The sequence below is a fragment of the Otolemur garnettii genome, unplaced genomic scaffold, assembly GCF_000181295.1.
Source record: "Otolemur garnettii isolate 467f Iridium unplaced genomic scaffold, OtoGar3 scaffold00004, whole genome shotgun sequence".
Lineage (NCBI taxonomy): Eukaryota > Metazoa > Chordata > Mammalia > Primates > Galagidae > Otolemur > Otolemur garnettii.
The window spans coordinates 36,433,332-36,441,058 of NW_003852399.1; the positions used below are offsets into that span (position 1 = coordinate 36,433,332).

Genomic DNA, 7,727 nt, shown 5'->3' on the forward strand with positions numbered 1-7,727 from the left:
TCGCATCAATATTCATTAGTGATATTGGTCTGTAATTTACTTTCTTTGTTGGGTCTTTTCCTGGTTTGGGGATCAAAGTGGTGTTTGCTTCATAGCATGTGTTGGGTAGTATTCCGTCTTTTTCTATCTTTTGGAAAAGGTTAAGTAGTATAGGTACTAGTTCCTCTTTAAAGGTTTGGTAGAATTCTGACATGAAACCATCTGGTCCCGGGCTCTTCTTTTTAGGAAGATTTTGTATAGTTGATGCTATTTCAGAACTTTATATAGGCCTGTTCAACATTTCCACGTCATTCTGGCTAAGTCTTGGGAGGTGGCATGCATCCAAGTATTGGTCAATTTTCTTCAGCTTTTCATATTTCTGAGAATAAACTTTCTTGTAATAGTCATTAAGGATTGTTTGAATTTCTTAGGAGTCTGTTATTATTTCATCTTTACCATTTCTGATTCATGAGATTAGAGACTTTACTCTTTTTTTCTTGGTAAGTTTGGCCAAAGGTTTATCTATCTTATTGACCTTTTCAAAAAACCAACTTTTTGATTTGTTGATCTGTTGTATAATCTTTTTGTTTTCAATTTCATTTAATTCTGCTCTAATTTTGGTTATTTCTTTTCTTATGCTGGGTTTGGGATTGGAGTGTTCTTCCTTTTCCAGTTTTTTGAGATGTCCCATTAATTTGTTAGCTTCCTCTCTTTCTGATTTCTTGAGGAAGTCTTGCAGTGCTATAAATTTCCCTCTTAGGACTGCCTTTGCAGTATCCCAGAGGTTTTGGTAACTCAAATCTTCATTATCGTTTTGTTCCAAAAATTTGGTAATTTCCTTCTTGATCTCATCTCTGACCCACCTATCATTCAGCATCAGCTTCTTTAGCTTCCATGTTTTTGTATGAATCTGCAGATTTCTGTTTTTACTGAGTTCAATTTTATTCCATGATGGTCTGAGAAGATGCAAGGAATAATTTCTATTCTTTTAAATTTGTTGAAGTTAGACTTGTGACCTAAAATGTGATCGATTTTGGAGTATGTTCTGTGGGCTGATGAGAAAAATATGTATTCACTTCTGTTAGGGTGAAATGTTCTGTAGATGTCTGTTAAATCCAAATGCTGAATGGTTAATTTTAAATCTAAAACTTCTTTGCTAAGCTTGTTATTGGAGTATCTAACCAACACTGCCAAAGGAGTATTAAAATCTTCAACTATGATGGAGCTGGGAGTAATCAGGTTGCTCATTTCCATTAGAGTGTCTCTGATAAATTGAGGTGCATTCTGGTTGAGTGCATAGATATTGATGATTGAAATCTCATCGTATTGAGTATTACCCTTAACAAATAGAAAGTGTCCATCTTTATCCTTGATTACTTTTGTTGGTTTAAAGCCTATGGTATCTGCAAATAAAATTGCAATGCCTACTTTTTTCTGCTTTCCATCTGCCTGGAATATAGATGACCATCTCTTCACCCTCAGTCTATATTTGTCTTTTAGGGTAAGGTGGGATTCTTGAAAGCAGCAGATATCTTGCCTGAGTTTTTGTATCCAGTCAGCCAGCTTATGCCTCTTTAGAGGGCAATTTAAGCCATTCACAATGAATAAGAATATTGATAAACGTGGTATAATTTTGAGTATGGAGTTTTTCAAATTTTCAGTGGACATCTTTAATCCTTTCACCACTCTGGAAATTGGAATTTGATCAAAATTTTCTGTGTGAGTTTACTTATGAGGTGGAGGATTACACTGGTCTTTATGGAGGATAGGTCTGAGAATATCCTGGAAGGCTGGTTTAGTTATAGCAAATTTCTTCAACATGAGAGTGTCATTAAAGTATTTAATTTCTCCATCATAAATGAAACTCAGTTTAGCTGGATACAGGATCCTGGGGTTGAAAGTTTTTTTGTTTTAGGAGACTAAAGTTGATGACCACCCTCTTCTAGCCTGAAAGGTTTCAGCAGAGAGATCTACAGTCATTCTAATATTCTTCCCCTTGTAGGTTATGGTTTTCTTATGTCTAGCTGCTCTCAGGATTTTCTCTTTCATATTAACTTTAGTGAAGTTACTTATGATGTGCCTGGGACATGTCTTGTTCGGGTTGAGTTGTGCTGGGGTTCTAAAGTTGTCTGCTATCCGAATTTCAGAATCTCTTGGCATGTCTGGAAAGTTCTCTTTCATAATTTCATGAAGTAGAGCCTCTCTGCTTTGTGAAACCACTTTGTCACCTTCAGGGATTCCTATAAGACAAATATTAGTTTTCTTCAAATTATCCCAGAGCTGTCTGAGAGAATGATCCATTTTGCTTTCCATTTCTCCTCATCCTTGCATGCTTGGGAACATTCAGAAGCTTTGTCTTCAATGTCAGAGATTCTTTCTTCTGCCTGCTCCATTCTGTTACCGAGGGATTCTACCATATTTTTCAGATCTTTGAGGGCTGCAACCTCTTGCCTCAGTGTTTCAAAATCTTTGTTCATTTTATCTTTGATATTGTTGAATTCTTGAGATATCTTTTGAATCATTTCTTGAAATTCTAATTCCCTCTTCTCTTCCATTCTGTTAATCTTATTTGCTATCCAAATTCTGTACTCGATTTCTGACATCTCAGCCATCTGTTTATGGATGGAATCTTCTATTGAATCTACCCCATCCTTCCTCAGAGGAGTTGATCTACTCTGGTTATTCAAATTACCAGAGTTTTCCTGCTTATTTAGCCCCATGCTTAATTTACACTTCGTGGGGACCATACCAGAACCTTTCAGTCAGTGGGCTCCACTGGAGAAGATGCCAGCTTCTTCTTATTGCCCAGAGAGGCAGAATGTGTCTGTCCAGAAGAGCCTGAGGGGTGTAAGCCTTGTTGTTCCCACTGCTGTGGCTGCTGCTCTTCATATTAGGGTACCATTGTTCTAGTATGGTTCCCTGTCAACTGACTGTCCTCTCATAGTTCTTGGGCAGCTGGCCAGGGATGCTGAGATTATACAGCTCTAGCTATTCTGGGCCTGCCTAGCATGGATGCCTGGATTGGGGAACGCTCCACAGCCACCTGCAAGACATGTGGCTCTAGCAAGCAGTTCTGGGCCCGTCTAGTGTGGAAACCTGGAGCTGGGAACTCCTCCACTGCCACCTGCGGGATGTGTGCAGCTCTAGCAAACAGTTCTGGGCCTGCCCGGAGTGAGGGACTCCTCTGCTGCCCCCTGTGCATCTCGCATGGCTCTAGCAAACAGTTCTTGGCCCACCAGGAGCTGGGGATTCCTCTGCTGCTGCCCACAGGGTGCACAGCTCTAGCAAGCAGTTCTGGGCCCAACCAGAGTGGGGGACTCCTCCACCAGCCCCTGCAAGGCATGCATGGCTCCAGCAAGCAGTTCTGGGCCCACCTGAAGTGGGGACTCCTCTGCTGGCCCCCACAGGGTGTGCGTGGCTCTAGCAAGCAGTTCTGGGCCTGCCCACAGTGGAGGACTCCTCCACCACCACCCACAGGACATGGGTGGCTCTAGCAAGCATTTTTGGGCCTGCCCAGAGTGGGTGACTCCTCTGCTGCTTCCCCAAGGGGTGTATGTGGCTCTAGCAAGCAGTTCTGGGCCCACCCGGAGCAATGGGCTCCTCCACCACTGACCCCGGTGTGCACAGCTCTAGGAGTGAAGGACTCCGCTGCTGCTGGTGGTTTTGTACCTTTTGATTGTATTTTGGGGGTCACAGGCTTGTCTTAGTAAAGTTGTGCATTCTTCATTCTTTTCTCTTGGCTCAGCTCCAAAGTATCAGCTTACTTGCTAAACTTTTGTCCTTTAAGTCTCCTTCTGGACGGGAGCCTCTGTGGGAAGCTGGCTGGAGTCCACCATCTTGGCTCCACCCCTCGACAAATATTATTTAGAAATTACAAACATATTAACAAGGACGTAAAGAGTTTTAAAAAGCCTCTACAATAGAAATTTTTTCATCCTCTTGTAAAATATTGTCAAGGAAACATTAACTTTAGTTTTAAATCAAGTGACTTATCTATCATACAAAGGGAAAATGGGGAGAAGCTTGGAGTAATGGTACAAATATACTCTTATTAATCCCAAGGGATTTATTTCCTAGAGATGATGTTCGAAAAAAGATTGGAAATTATCAAATTCTGCAACAAGACTTAAAAAAATAAATATCCTAGACCTTCATTTAGCATTTTTGTTTTGCAGCTAAAGTACACAAGTCAGTATTATGTTAATTAATTTAGAGAGTTCTGTAATCTATAACTTGCAGGCAACTTTCTTGGATTAAAACCAAAAATGCACCAGAGCCAGTTCATGCTGGTTTAGGAGAGCCAATGAGGCATCTCTTCCCAATTTCCTGTTAGTGTGATGCCAATTTAGGAGCTTGAAATAAACCAATTTGGGTATATTTTATACCATGGAAATTGATAAATACTACAAAGTTAGGCTTTTAAAAAACATCTTGAGAGCTGATTGTTAAACTTTTACTGGACTACCACTGATTATGACCCTGAGAATGGAAGCACTCTGAATCTATTACTGTATTTCTACTGGGAAAAAATGACATTTGAACAAAATTTAGATGTATTAATATAATGCCATATGAATGGAAGGGCATGCTAGGTAGAGAAAATGGTGTAAACAATATTTTAGGGGGAGATACCGTAGAGTTCTTATGGAACTTCAGGCTTTACATCCAAGTGTTGTTGGGCATTAAATATAGGGTTTAAAATGGTGATAGTGAGGTATCTAGCAGCCAAGTCACAGAGTGCTTTGTATGCCACCTCAAAAGGGTGGATTTTATTCTCTTGTGAGGATCGGAATTATAAGTTTTGAAGCTAAAATAGTGGCATGAGGTCTATTTAGGAATGATTCTCTATAAACAATATGCAGAATTGTGCTGAACGGATGGAAGAATCTGGAGATTATTGGAGAAGTGCAGGGAATTGATAATGAGGGTATAAGTGTTTATGAGAGTATCTTTTCAATTGCTCTAAAATTTTAAATTACTCTTTTAGTATTCCTCTAGTTAATTGTAAACTCCTTGAAGGCAATATCCATGTCAGATATTTTTATTCTTTTCAATTTCTACTAGAGCACTTAGTAAACTATGTGCTCAATCAATATTCTTGCTATGTTTACACACATGTGTATCATACAGACCCTATCTCCCCACTGTATCTACACAAAAACATTTCTCAACTCTTTAGGCTAATTTTGATAACATTTATAAAGCCATTTCCAGACATGAGATTTTTTTTTAACTTTTTCAAACTAACTAGAAGAGCGTCATTTTCATTTCCAGCTAGAAAATAAGAAAGAACCCACAAGATTGTTAATTAGCCAAATCATCCTTCATCTAAAAACAGGAAAGGCTTACAAGCCAATTAAAGAAGAACCACTGAGCTGTACTGTGGCAGACTGTGGCAGTTGGGACCTTGGTCTGGGTTGATGGGAAATACAGTTTGCAGTTCTATCATGGCATTTAAACAGCATGTAACCTTTTGTTAAGAAATTTACCAATCCATAATCATATCCAAGCCTATGAAATTATATATGCCACTATAAAATCTTGGGGAAAAATTTCTTGCTTGCTAGTATACTATGTTGATTTCTTCCAAAGGGGATTTTATGTATTTCTGTTGCTACAGTTCTCCATAACAATAATGACACTGAAAATATGGCTGAAATAAATAGATCTGTAAACTTAAGAATATTTTTTTAAAAGAGATAAGATTACATATATTTATTTCAAATTTAGTAGTTTTCCTTTGGCAACAGCCCTGCTTTTTCTTTATCTGTGTCTAAACTTTATTTGTTTAATGTCGTCTATTTTGTAAGTGCTGTGCTGGGTACTAGGAACATAAAGACCTTTTCTCTTCATTATAGCATTTTGAGATATAAACAAATTAATGTTACTTATTAGTTATTAATGATAATATAGCACAACTGATACTGTGGTATAGGCATACATCAATTGAATACACATTTTTATTACAACACAGGGAAGCTGATGAGCTTCTTCAGTATGTGTGGTTAGTTCCCCAAAAGCCTACTGAAAATTTACCTTTATATAGCTGGAATATTTCTCTCTAACCACATCAATTCTAGATTTTGTTCTCATCATTATTGTAACTCTCTGGACAAAAGAAAGTGAACTTTCTAATGACAAGCCTGCTTGTACTTTCTTCATTATTTTTTGGCTTGTGATACTGTTGAACATCACCTCCTTGCTGACTTCTCTGGTTTCACTTAGAATTTCTTTAATCCTTTCCCTGTTTCTTCATGTATAAATTTAAATTATAACGGTAAAAATACCAGATGTTTACTAGGTGCCAGGCAATATTCTAAGAATTTTATTTTCATTGATTCAATTTTCTTTAAAGCTCTGTTTGTTATTATTTTTATTGCCATTTTGCTGATGAAGAAATCAACATATAGTATTATTAAGCCAAGACAGTATTGCTCAAAAATAACTGAATATGGTTCAGAGTATTAATTAAATTGAAGGCTGTAATGCCATGGTAAAAGTGTTCATTCTATGCCTCCTTGTTTCTACATTGTAATGTATGGTCCTGAATTTAGTCTTATTAATCTGACACTCTGTATGCTTAATTACTAGATGTTCTTTCTCTTTCTGTGCCTTAAATAAATATTCTTGATGTTCTTTTCTGTGCTTCTTACAATTTCCACACCCTTTCCCTTTATGAATATATCCACTTTCACAACTTTAGTTACTGTCTTTGTGGTGATGTACCCTCAAACTCAACTCAACCCTGTCCTCATTCCTAAGCTCCAACCTGTATGATATATCTTGCAACTGAACAATTTCTTTTTTTCAATCTCTAAAACCCAAAGATAAGAAATTTATCTTTCCTCATCTAAGCAACTTACCTAACTGGCTTTGACATAATTTTTGGTTAAAGGCCTCAGCATTATTTCAACTGTCCAAGTTTTAAATATTTAGACTTATTTTATTATATTATTTTACTTATCTTTAAAATTTGTTTTATATTTCATATTTTAGAGACATAGTCTTACTCTGTTAGGAGGCTGAAATACAGTTGCTTGATCAGAGTTCACTTTGACCTCAAACTCCTGAGTTCAAGCAATCTCCCCCACTCCAGCCTCCTGTGTAGTTGGGACTATAAACACATGCCGTCACATCCTGACAATTTTTCAATTTTTTTTTTTTTTTTTGTAGAAATGAGTTTTACTCTATTGCTCAGGCTGTTCTCAAACTCCTGGCCTTAAGTAATCCTACTTCCTTGGCTCACTAAAGCACTGAAATTATAGAAACAAGCCAATAAACCCATCCTATGCCTTCAAATTTAGGGATCATACCTAATCAGTTGACAGGATTGAGGCTGTTTCCACCCAAGGTCAGTCAGTCCCCAGGAATACTTACATGCATTATCCCAACAGCTTACTGTTTTCATCCCTCCATCATGTTGCTTCATCTCACTGTGGCCAGATGAATATTTATGTATTTATTTATTTTTAAATTTACATATTTGGGATTTTCTTTTAACTTATTTTTATTAAATTACAATGGTGTACATTAATGCAGATGAATATTTAGAAAGTTTTATTCTCATCATATCTCTCTAATGAACACAGACCTTTAGTGGTAAATAATACAAACCCAACAGACTCTGTCCTATTTCCAACTATTTACTTGGCTCACACTCTTTCTTTAGCCTGGATGCTTCCACTCTCTCCTCAAACATACCTTTATAGGACAAACCCCACCTATCATTCAATACTCCAATGAAATAC

At 37.4% G+C, this 7,727-nt stretch overlaps 1 pseudogene; it reads right to left on the minus strand.

Moving 5' to 3' along the window:
- LOC100964100 overlaps nucleotides 1–2,868 on the minus strand; it is a 137,173-nt pseudogene extending 134,305 nt beyond the window's left edge.
- Between the last annotated feature and the right edge of the window lie 4,859 nt (nucleotides 2,869–7,727).